Source organism: Diabrotica virgifera, chromosome 4 (assembly GCF_917563875.1).
Source record: "Diabrotica virgifera virgifera chromosome 4, PGI_DIABVI_V3a".
In the NCBI taxonomy this organism is placed as follows: domain Eukaryota; kingdom Metazoa; phylum Arthropoda; class Insecta; order Coleoptera; family Chrysomelidae; genus Diabrotica; species Diabrotica virgifera.
Window position 1 is genome coordinate 119,008,628 of NC_065446.1, and position 9,367 is coordinate 119,017,994.

A 9,367-nucleotide genomic window follows, 5' to 3' on the forward strand; every position below is an offset into this window, starting at 1 on the left:
TAATACTATATTATTTCTCCGTCTATCTTTTTCCAATTGTTCTATTCTTTTGTTTGCCATTTTCAAACCTTCTTCCAATTTTTTGTTGTTTTCTCTTAGCTCTTTAATATATTCCATCGTTTCCTTTTGGTCTTTCCGTATGGTTCTTAATTCTGCCATCATTTCATCATTTTTCCACATAACTTCCCGCATCATTTTTATCATCTCTTCATTTGTATCGTTGCTTTTATTCGGTGTTCGTCTCGTCATATTACTCTTTTCAAAATACAATTCATCCCCTTTATATTCGATTCTTCGTCGCTACTATATTCGTTCCTTCTATTGGTTTCCTTTCGAATTGTTCCGCCACTGGCCATTTTAAATTAAATTAGTAGATGTTATCGTCAGCACTCTAACATAAATATTAATCTGTTCATACGATCTGAATTGGACCAGAGAATTTTGGGGGTCCGGTCAATAATTCTACGCGAGCATAGAGATTTATAATGTGTAATGTGTAAGATAAACATTTTTGTAATTGATCATTCCCCGTACATTGTCCACATGGAAACTGGTGTGGCTTATTACTTTCTAACGCATCTTATTGGACAATACTGAAATGAAATTGGTCAAATTTTTCGGATATACTTAGGCTTAAAGCATATCGTTACCTCTCAAAAATGCCTTCTCATTTTTCAAAGCCGGCATGCAATATAAACACAAATAAACAGTGTCGTCGTCCGTCGTGATATACTTATAATTATTTTGTTTTTATATTAAAATTGTATTTTATTTTTTAGTTTTCAAATTAATAAGTACATTAAATGTCATTTGTATTGTGTACTTTTAATTATTAATTTTAAATTTTAATAAAAGTTAATACGATGTCAACTGGAACAGACGAATTTTTGGGGTCCAGTCATTGATTCTACGACGAGCATAGAAATAAATATAAACATTTTTGTAATTGATCACTACAGGTATTATCCAGATGGACGCAGCTGTGACATATTGCTGTCTAACTTATCTTATTGGGCATTGCTGAAGTGTAATTAGTCAAATTCTTCGGAAGTGCTTACGCTAAGACTTTATCGTTATTTGGCAAAAAATGCGATCTCGGGTTTCTCAGCGATATAACCAGTATCGTCGTAATGCGACAGTAAGCGCACGTATATTTTTAATTTTTTTTTTGCAAAAGGTAGGCTTGTGTTTTAAGTTATACAGTAGGAATAAGTTGTTGTAAATACTTATTAAATATGGCTTTTTGGCGACCGTTTGAATGTGATACCAACGAGAATACTAGTGACAATCCAATGGACGATTTAGGTATAGTATTTTTACTACAAAAACGTTATTACGTAGGTCAAAATTTTTGACGTAAGAGAACTGTCAAAACATTAGAATGTGAGTTTTCATTATTGTGTGTTTATTATAATCATGGCTTTTTTATAAACGAAAATTCCTTTTTAGCAGAAAAACAATTGTTAACATCTGTTTTATTAAAAAATGATTATCCTTTATCGTTTATAAATAAGGAATTGTCAAGATTGGATCGAATGGAACAGAACAACTTAGAACGGGATCCTACAACATTCACCAGAAATAATACGAGGAAAATATCAATACCATATATAAAAGGACTATCCGAGAAACTTAAAACAATAGGAAATAAATTCAACATTTCAACAACATTCAAAACAACAAACACATTGAGATCTATTCTATCTAAAACTAAACCTAACAATGATCAAGAAAGAACAAAGAATTGCATTTATAAAATACCTTGTGAATGCGAACAATTTTATTTAGGTGAGACATCAAGACCATTAGACGTTAGAATAAATGAACATCAATCTTATATTAAAAATAGAGAATTTGAGAGATCTCAAATATGTCAACACGCATGGGATAATGAACATAGAGTTCAGTGGAGAGATTCAAGTATAGTCCTGAAAGAATCAGATAGTAAAAAGAGAAAAATCAAAGAAGCGGCTCTAATTATGCTAAATGAAACCAATTGTGTCGCAAATTCCTCGGTAGAATGCAGTAGGATGTGGTTACCCATACTGAAAGAGGAAGTCAATAGAAAGAAAATACCAAGATTAGTAAGTCAATAATATCGAGCTAGTACATATTTTATATTTTAGTATTACTTATATATCTAGTATTATTAATATTATTTATAATTTAAACATGTTACAAGTCAGAATTTGGTATTATTTTTTGAGAGTAAATTAATGTAAGACCAAATACTTACGATGTCGGGATAGTATCACAGGTTTTTCCTGGTTTTCCCTTGTGATTTACTATGAGGTCTCTAACGCGAGAATTTTACTGTCGTTGCATTTGGTTGTCTTTTTAAAGACATATCACATGCTATAATTTTTTATGACGGATATTCTTGAGTTGGGGTTAATTTCATGTAATCGAATGAACTATCTTTCAGTAAGTCGTCCCAGGAACGCAACTCATAAATATTGGCAATATCATTTTAAAGTCTTCTACTTTAAAATGTATAATATATATCTGAATTGCCAATATAAATGAGTGAGATTAAATAAATTATTAGAAGAATTTTTTTGCTTAGCAACAACACTTTAGTTTATTTTAGTAATATTTTGTATTTTGACAACGGCACCCGATTTGGGCGTCGAAACGTTAATAAAATTATTTTTTTCATTTTAATTGTGGCTTATTTCCCATATAAATAATTAATAATGAAAAGTCACATTCTAATGTTTTGACAGTTCTCTTACGTCAAAAATTTTGACCTACGTAATAACGTTTTTGTAGTAAAAATACTATATGTAAATTCTTATTTAATTAAAACAATAATTGTTATTTAATATAAATACAGTATGGTGCAAATGTTTGGAATAAATTCGTTATTTCGTAAACCTGCGACTTTAAAGAAACATCCCGAAACAGGTCGATTTTTATTTTTAAACTTTGATATTTTGGCATATATATATATATCATACGAGGGGCGTCATCCATATGGGTGTGATGACGTAGTCGATGATTTTTTTAATGAGACTAGGGTCGCGCGATGTCTCATTTGAGAGGTTATTTAATTCTGTATTTAGTAATATAAATATTAACATATTTATTTGTAAAGAGTATCCAAAAAATATTTTTTAAATTAAATTGACAAAAAAAGAAGGATGTATTTAATTTATTTAATTCAAAATACATTCTAATGCTGTCAGAAAATAGAAAAAAAATTATTTGACAAATAAGCATTGCTTTTCGCTTAAATTAAATGTTCAGACTTCCAAGAGGTAGGTGGTTGGCAGGAGCTGGTTTAAACATTGAATTTTAGCGAAAAACAATGTTTATTTATTATATAAACATTTTTGTCTATTGTGACAACAGTAAAATTGTATTTTGAATTAAATAAATTACATACATTTTTCTTTTAGTCAATTTTTTTGTCAAGTAGAGTCAATTAATTTAATTGAAAAAAAATTTGGACACCCTATATAAACAATTGTATTAGTATTTACATTACTGAATACAAAATTCAGTAACCTTTAAAATGAGCTATCATACGATCCCTACTCTCATTTTAAAAATCATCGATTACGTCATCACACGAATAGGGATGACATCACTCGTATGATATATATTATGTATTAAAGTGTGTAAAAGTAGTATTTTATTTCCTTTGTTAAGCGCTTTCGACAAAATTGTCATCATCGGAGCTAATGGTCAATATAAAAATAAGTACCACTGCTTATGAGTCATAGAAACTACAATATGTAACCACTACCTATGCATGAGCATATTGTTGAACATTAGAATTCTAAGTGTATTACAATATGGAAGGCGAATTGGTCGTTTTCATGTAAGTATTTTATTTTTGTATTCAAATTGTAGTCTCGTTTCTTTAGTTTTGCACATTAAATTGCATATGTCGACACTTGGTGTCAAATTTTGTTTTTATAATTGTCCAACTGACATCGTAAGAACGTACAGTTTAAAGTCTATTTTTTATTTCGCACAAGTACACTTTTTATCTTTAACGATTATCGATAACGATAAGTCTTTTAAAAACCGGTGTTTTTATTGTGATAGGTTTCGATTCCGAATTTACCTTATCGCCAAACACACCGGCCCCACGCCCACAACCTCTCGCTTTGCCTGCCAAACTCAAACTATTCAAAAAAGGAGATAAAAAGCAGCCAGAAAACTACAGAGGCATCAACTTGTTAAATACTACATTAAAAAACTTGCAACTAAAATTTTACAGGACCTAATGAATCAGAGGATAAGTTTAGCAGATGAACAACAGGGTTTTCGTACTGGAAGATCGTGTACAGATGCAATATTCGTTATAAAGCAAATTACTGAGAAATCACTAGAGTATAATACACCAGCCTTTCTATGTTTTATTGACTTGAAGAAAGCATTTGACAGAGTAAGACTCTGTCTTTTGTATAACATCTGACATGACATCTTTTGTATAATAAAAAGGACCTTTAGATATCATAAAAACTATTGAAAACATCTACCAAAACAACAAAGTAGAAATCAGAATAGATGGACAACTTTCAGAACCTATAGATATAGACAGCGGAATAAGACAGGGAGACTCATTGAGTCCTATGCTCTTCAATTTAATCATGGATGAAATCATCAAAAAAGTCAACAACAGACGAAGATATAGAATGTGAAACACTTCTTCTTCCTTTTTTTGGGTTTCGATTTTTTTTTAATCATTTACCCAGTACATGTTATTGGTTATGCGCGTCTTGCTCAAGGCAATGCACAACCAGGTGTCCTGTCAACTTCAGATCTATTTTTTTTTTGGTCCTATGTGGTCCTTGTCCTTCTTCTTGTTTTTCTGTAGATAGAGGGGGAAAAGTGTTACAACATTTAAGGTTAACTTAAGACTTTTCTCGTTTGGGGGTAGCTTCCAAACATTTTCACATAGGTTTAGGGCTGGCTACCTTCGGTTAGGATTAAGGATTTTAAGGATACAAATATAATTTTTGACATTTTAGGAGATTTCCTGTATTTTCTGAAGTATTTATTTATTGTTATTGTTATTATTATTATTTTTTGAAAATTCTATAGATCTACTTGAAAAAATTTGATAAATTTATTGATTATCTTAATAACTTTATTCGAGGGTTTATATAAAATGCTCTGTAAAGATATTGGACTGTCTATTCCAGCTTTTATTAGTTCTAGATACAAATCCATATCTTTATGTTTATTTATGGGGCACTCAAAGATGATGTGTACCAATGTTCCCATAGTACCGCATTCGCATATCGGTGTTTCCGTTTTGCCTATTTTGTGGAGATAACAAGGAGTTTTGCAATGTCCACTTCGTAAACGATTAAGGTTAGTAATATTGTTCCTACCCAAATATCCACATTTGTTATACCAAGGTTTTATAGGGAAACTATCCTGCAGTCCATAATAGTCCGGATATTTACCTTTAATTTGGGAATACCAGTTATTGTAAAATTGAGTCAAGATGTTCTTTTTTGTAACACAAAAGATATCTGTGCTGATGTTTTTTACATCATATGGTACTCTTAATTCTCTCCCAATATTGGCCAAGCTATCTGCCACCTCGTTGCCTTTAATCCCCTGATGTCCCGGTACCCATTCTAATCCTATTGAAAATCCCATATTATTTGCATCTACCAGTAGTTTTTTGGTCATTATAGTTACATAATCCATTTGGTCCCATTTGTGACTAGATATTTTGGATAAGGCACTTTTTGAATCTACAAAGATCACTGCTTTCATGATTTCCTTTTCAATACATACCGACATGGCTTTGTATACCGCTATTATTTCAGTTGTGCAGATTTGTGTGTAGTTATGGAGTCGTGACGAATATTTATAATTGATGCTTGGGATGTAAATTCCAAATCCCGATTGATTTGTTTGTGGGTCTATTGATCCATCTGTATATACGTGGGTATGATTATTATATATTCCACCATATTTAGCTATGAACCTTTCGTTCGATTCAATTTCATATTTTTCAAATTCTAGACTTTTAAAATAATAAAAATGTGTACCATTTTTATTCGGCTGCAATACGAAGGAAAAACAATCTTACTTTTTAATTAGAATAAGGAGTGCAGCCAGTCCCTTTAACTGCAGTTTTCTGCTCTTATTGGAGCGTCATCAGAAGGAACGTAGGCACTGTTCTCCTTAATCCAATCAAATTGCATCGAAAGGTTTTCCCAAATATTGCAGCCAAAGTGATGGTAATGGGTGGCTAGCGCCATCTGGCCGTAAAAATACGAAGCAAGTTTTCAATCCTAATAGCAAATAATTAATATTGAAAAATATCAAAAATCACTAAAAGATTTTTAAATTGAAAACTTACTGGTACATCCCCATGTATACGCCTCCAAGACTTCTACAATTTGCAAGTCATATGGATGCTGCAGTAAAGACGATAGGGAAGGAATTCTAAACCTTGCAATTCAAATCCCCCGTCTGCAGCCGGCTAGGAACTGAAAGATGCACCATAGTTACTCTACTGAGTAATACGAAAATAAAATAATAAAAATGTGTACCATTTTTATTCGGCTGCAATACGAAGGAAAAACAATCTTACTTTTTAATTAGAATAAGGAGTGCAGCCAGTCCCTTTAACTGCAGTTTTCTGCTCTTATTGGAGCGTCATCGAATAAAAATGGTACACATTTTTATTATTTTATTTTCGTATTACTCAGTAGAGTAACTATGGTGCATCTTTCAGTTCCTAGCCGGCTGCAGACGGGGGATTTGAATTGCAAGGTTTAGAATTCCTTCCCTATCGTCTTTACTGCAGCATCCATATGACTTGCAAATTGTAGAAGTCTTGGAGGCGTATACATGGGGATGTACCAGTAAGTTTTCAATTTAAAAATCTTTTAGTGATTTTTGATATTTTTGAATATTAATTATTTGCTATTAGGATTGAAAACTTGCTTCGTATTTTTACGGCCAGATGGCGCTAGCCACCCATTACCATCACTTTGGCTGCAATATTTGGGAAAACCTTTCGATGCAATTTGATTGGATTAAGGAGAACAGTGCCTACGTTCCTTCTGATGACGCTCCAATAAGAGCAGAAAACTGCAGTTAAAGGGACTGGCTGCACTCCTTATTCTAATTAAAAAGTAAGATTGTTTTCCTTCGTATTGCAGCCGAATAAAAATGGTACACATTTTTATTATTTTATTTTCGTATTACTCAGTAGAGTAACTATGGTGCATCTTTCAGTTCCTAGCCGGCTGCAGACGGGGGATTTGAATTGCAAGGTTTAGAATTCCTTCCCTATCGTCTTTACTGCAGCATCCATATGACTTGCAAATTGTAGAAGTCTTGGAGGCGTATACATGGGGATGTACCAGTAAGTTTTCAATTTAAAAATCTTTTAGTGATTTTTGATATTTTTCAATATTAATTATTTGCTATTAGGATTGAAAACTTGCTTCGTATTTTTACGGCCAGATGGCGCTAGCCACCCATTACCATCACTTTGGCTGCAATATTTGGGAAAACCTTTCGATGCAATTTGATTGGATTAAGGAGAACAGTGCCTACGTTCCTTCTGATGACGCTCCAATAAGAGCAGAAAACTGCAGTTAAAGGGACTGGCTGCACTCCTTATTCTAATTAAAAAGTAAGATTGTTTTTCCTTCGTATTGCAGCCGAATAAAAATGGTACACATTTTTATTATTTTATTTTCGTATTACTCAGTAGAGTATCTATGGTGCATCTTTCAGTTCCTAGCCGGCTGCAGACGGGGGATTTGAATTGCAAGGTTTAGAATTCCTTCCCTATCGTCTTTACTGCAGCATCCATATGACTTGCAAATTGTAGAAGTCTTGGAGGCGTATACATGGGGATGTACCAGTAAGTTTTCAATTTAAAAATCTTTTAGTGATTTTTGATATTTTTCAATATTAATTATTTGCTATTAGGATTGAAAACTTGCTTCGTATATTTGCTTCGTATATATATCTAGACTTTTAATTGTAATGGGGTATAGAAGAGTTTTTCTTTCTACCTCATATATAGGATTGATTTTATATCTAATTATGTTTTTTGTTTTTTTGAGTATATTTGTATATGCTAGTGAGTAATCTGGTATGACCTTGTTCCTCCAGAATCTATTGTTTGCATTTATTGCTTCGTTTAGCTTATTTAGACTCTTTACTATGATATTGTTTTTTTCCGGCATTTGTTTGAGTATATATTTATGTGCTAGTATCTCCCTTCTAACTTGTAACGTTGTTACTGAACATTCTGCTTGCAATATTAAGATGGGTGTAGAACGTAGACAACCCGTTACGATTCTCAAGGCAACATTCTGTACTTGTTCCAACCTCATCATCAAACTTTTACTGCAGGGGTTTAAAAGATTGGCTGCGTAATCTAAATGAGATCTAACTATTCCTTTGTATAAACTCAAAAGGAATGTGAAACACAGAAGTAAAAATACTCTGCTAAGCAGATGACGCAATATTGATAGCCCAAGATGAAGATAGTCTGCAAAGATTAGTCCACAGATTTAACATAAGAGCAAAAGAATTCAATATGACAATTTAATTTCAGAAAACCAAAATAATAATAATCAGTAAAGAACCAATCAGATGTAAAATAGAAATTGATGGTATCAGTATTGAACAAGTAATGGAAATAAAATACCTTGGAATTACATTGTCAAGTTACGTAGACCTGGACAAAGAAGTGAGAAATCAAGTACAAAGAGCCAATAGACTGGCAGGATGCCTTAATAACACTATATGGCGAAACCGACATATTAACACTGAGATGAAGTCCAGAATTTATAAAGCCAGTGTAAGATCAATAATGACATATGCATCAGAAACAAGACCCGATACAGCCACAACATAAAGACTACTGGAAACGGCAGAGATGAGAGTACTGAGAAGAATTACAGGAAATACACTGCGAGATCGAAAGAGGAGTGAAGATATCAGAAGACAATGTAACGTACAGTGTATAAACGAATGGACACTAAATAGAAAAAGAGAATGGAACAACCACATAACCAGAATGGAGGAGACACGTGTGGTCAAAATAGCAAGAGATAAATCACCAATCGGTAGAAGAAGTATCGGCCGACCGCGCAAAAGATGGAGTGACAACCTTCCATAGAGTATCAATCCACCAATGAACAAGCAGAATTGCTTATAAAGAGGAAGAAGAAGAAAAAGAAGTATTTCTTGCTATTTCTATCCTGGCCCTTATTTCTGTTGTTTGATCATTATTGTCTGAAATCCAGGACTATCATAACATAGGGTGTTTTAAAGAAGTAATAATTTTGCATTTTTTAGTAGCACACATGTCTTAAAACTTTTAAGAAAAATCTTTATAATTGCTTTTCCGTCTTGGGTT

General features: G+C 32.6%; 1 protein-coding gene across 1 annotated transcript in view; it reads right to left on the bottom strand.

The window, feature by feature from the left end:
- Positions 1-9,367, bottom strand: part of LOC126883135 (acetyl-CoA carboxylase) — a 465,330-nt gene that overhangs the window by 410,934 nt on the left and 45,029 nt on the right. The window lies entirely within an intron of this gene.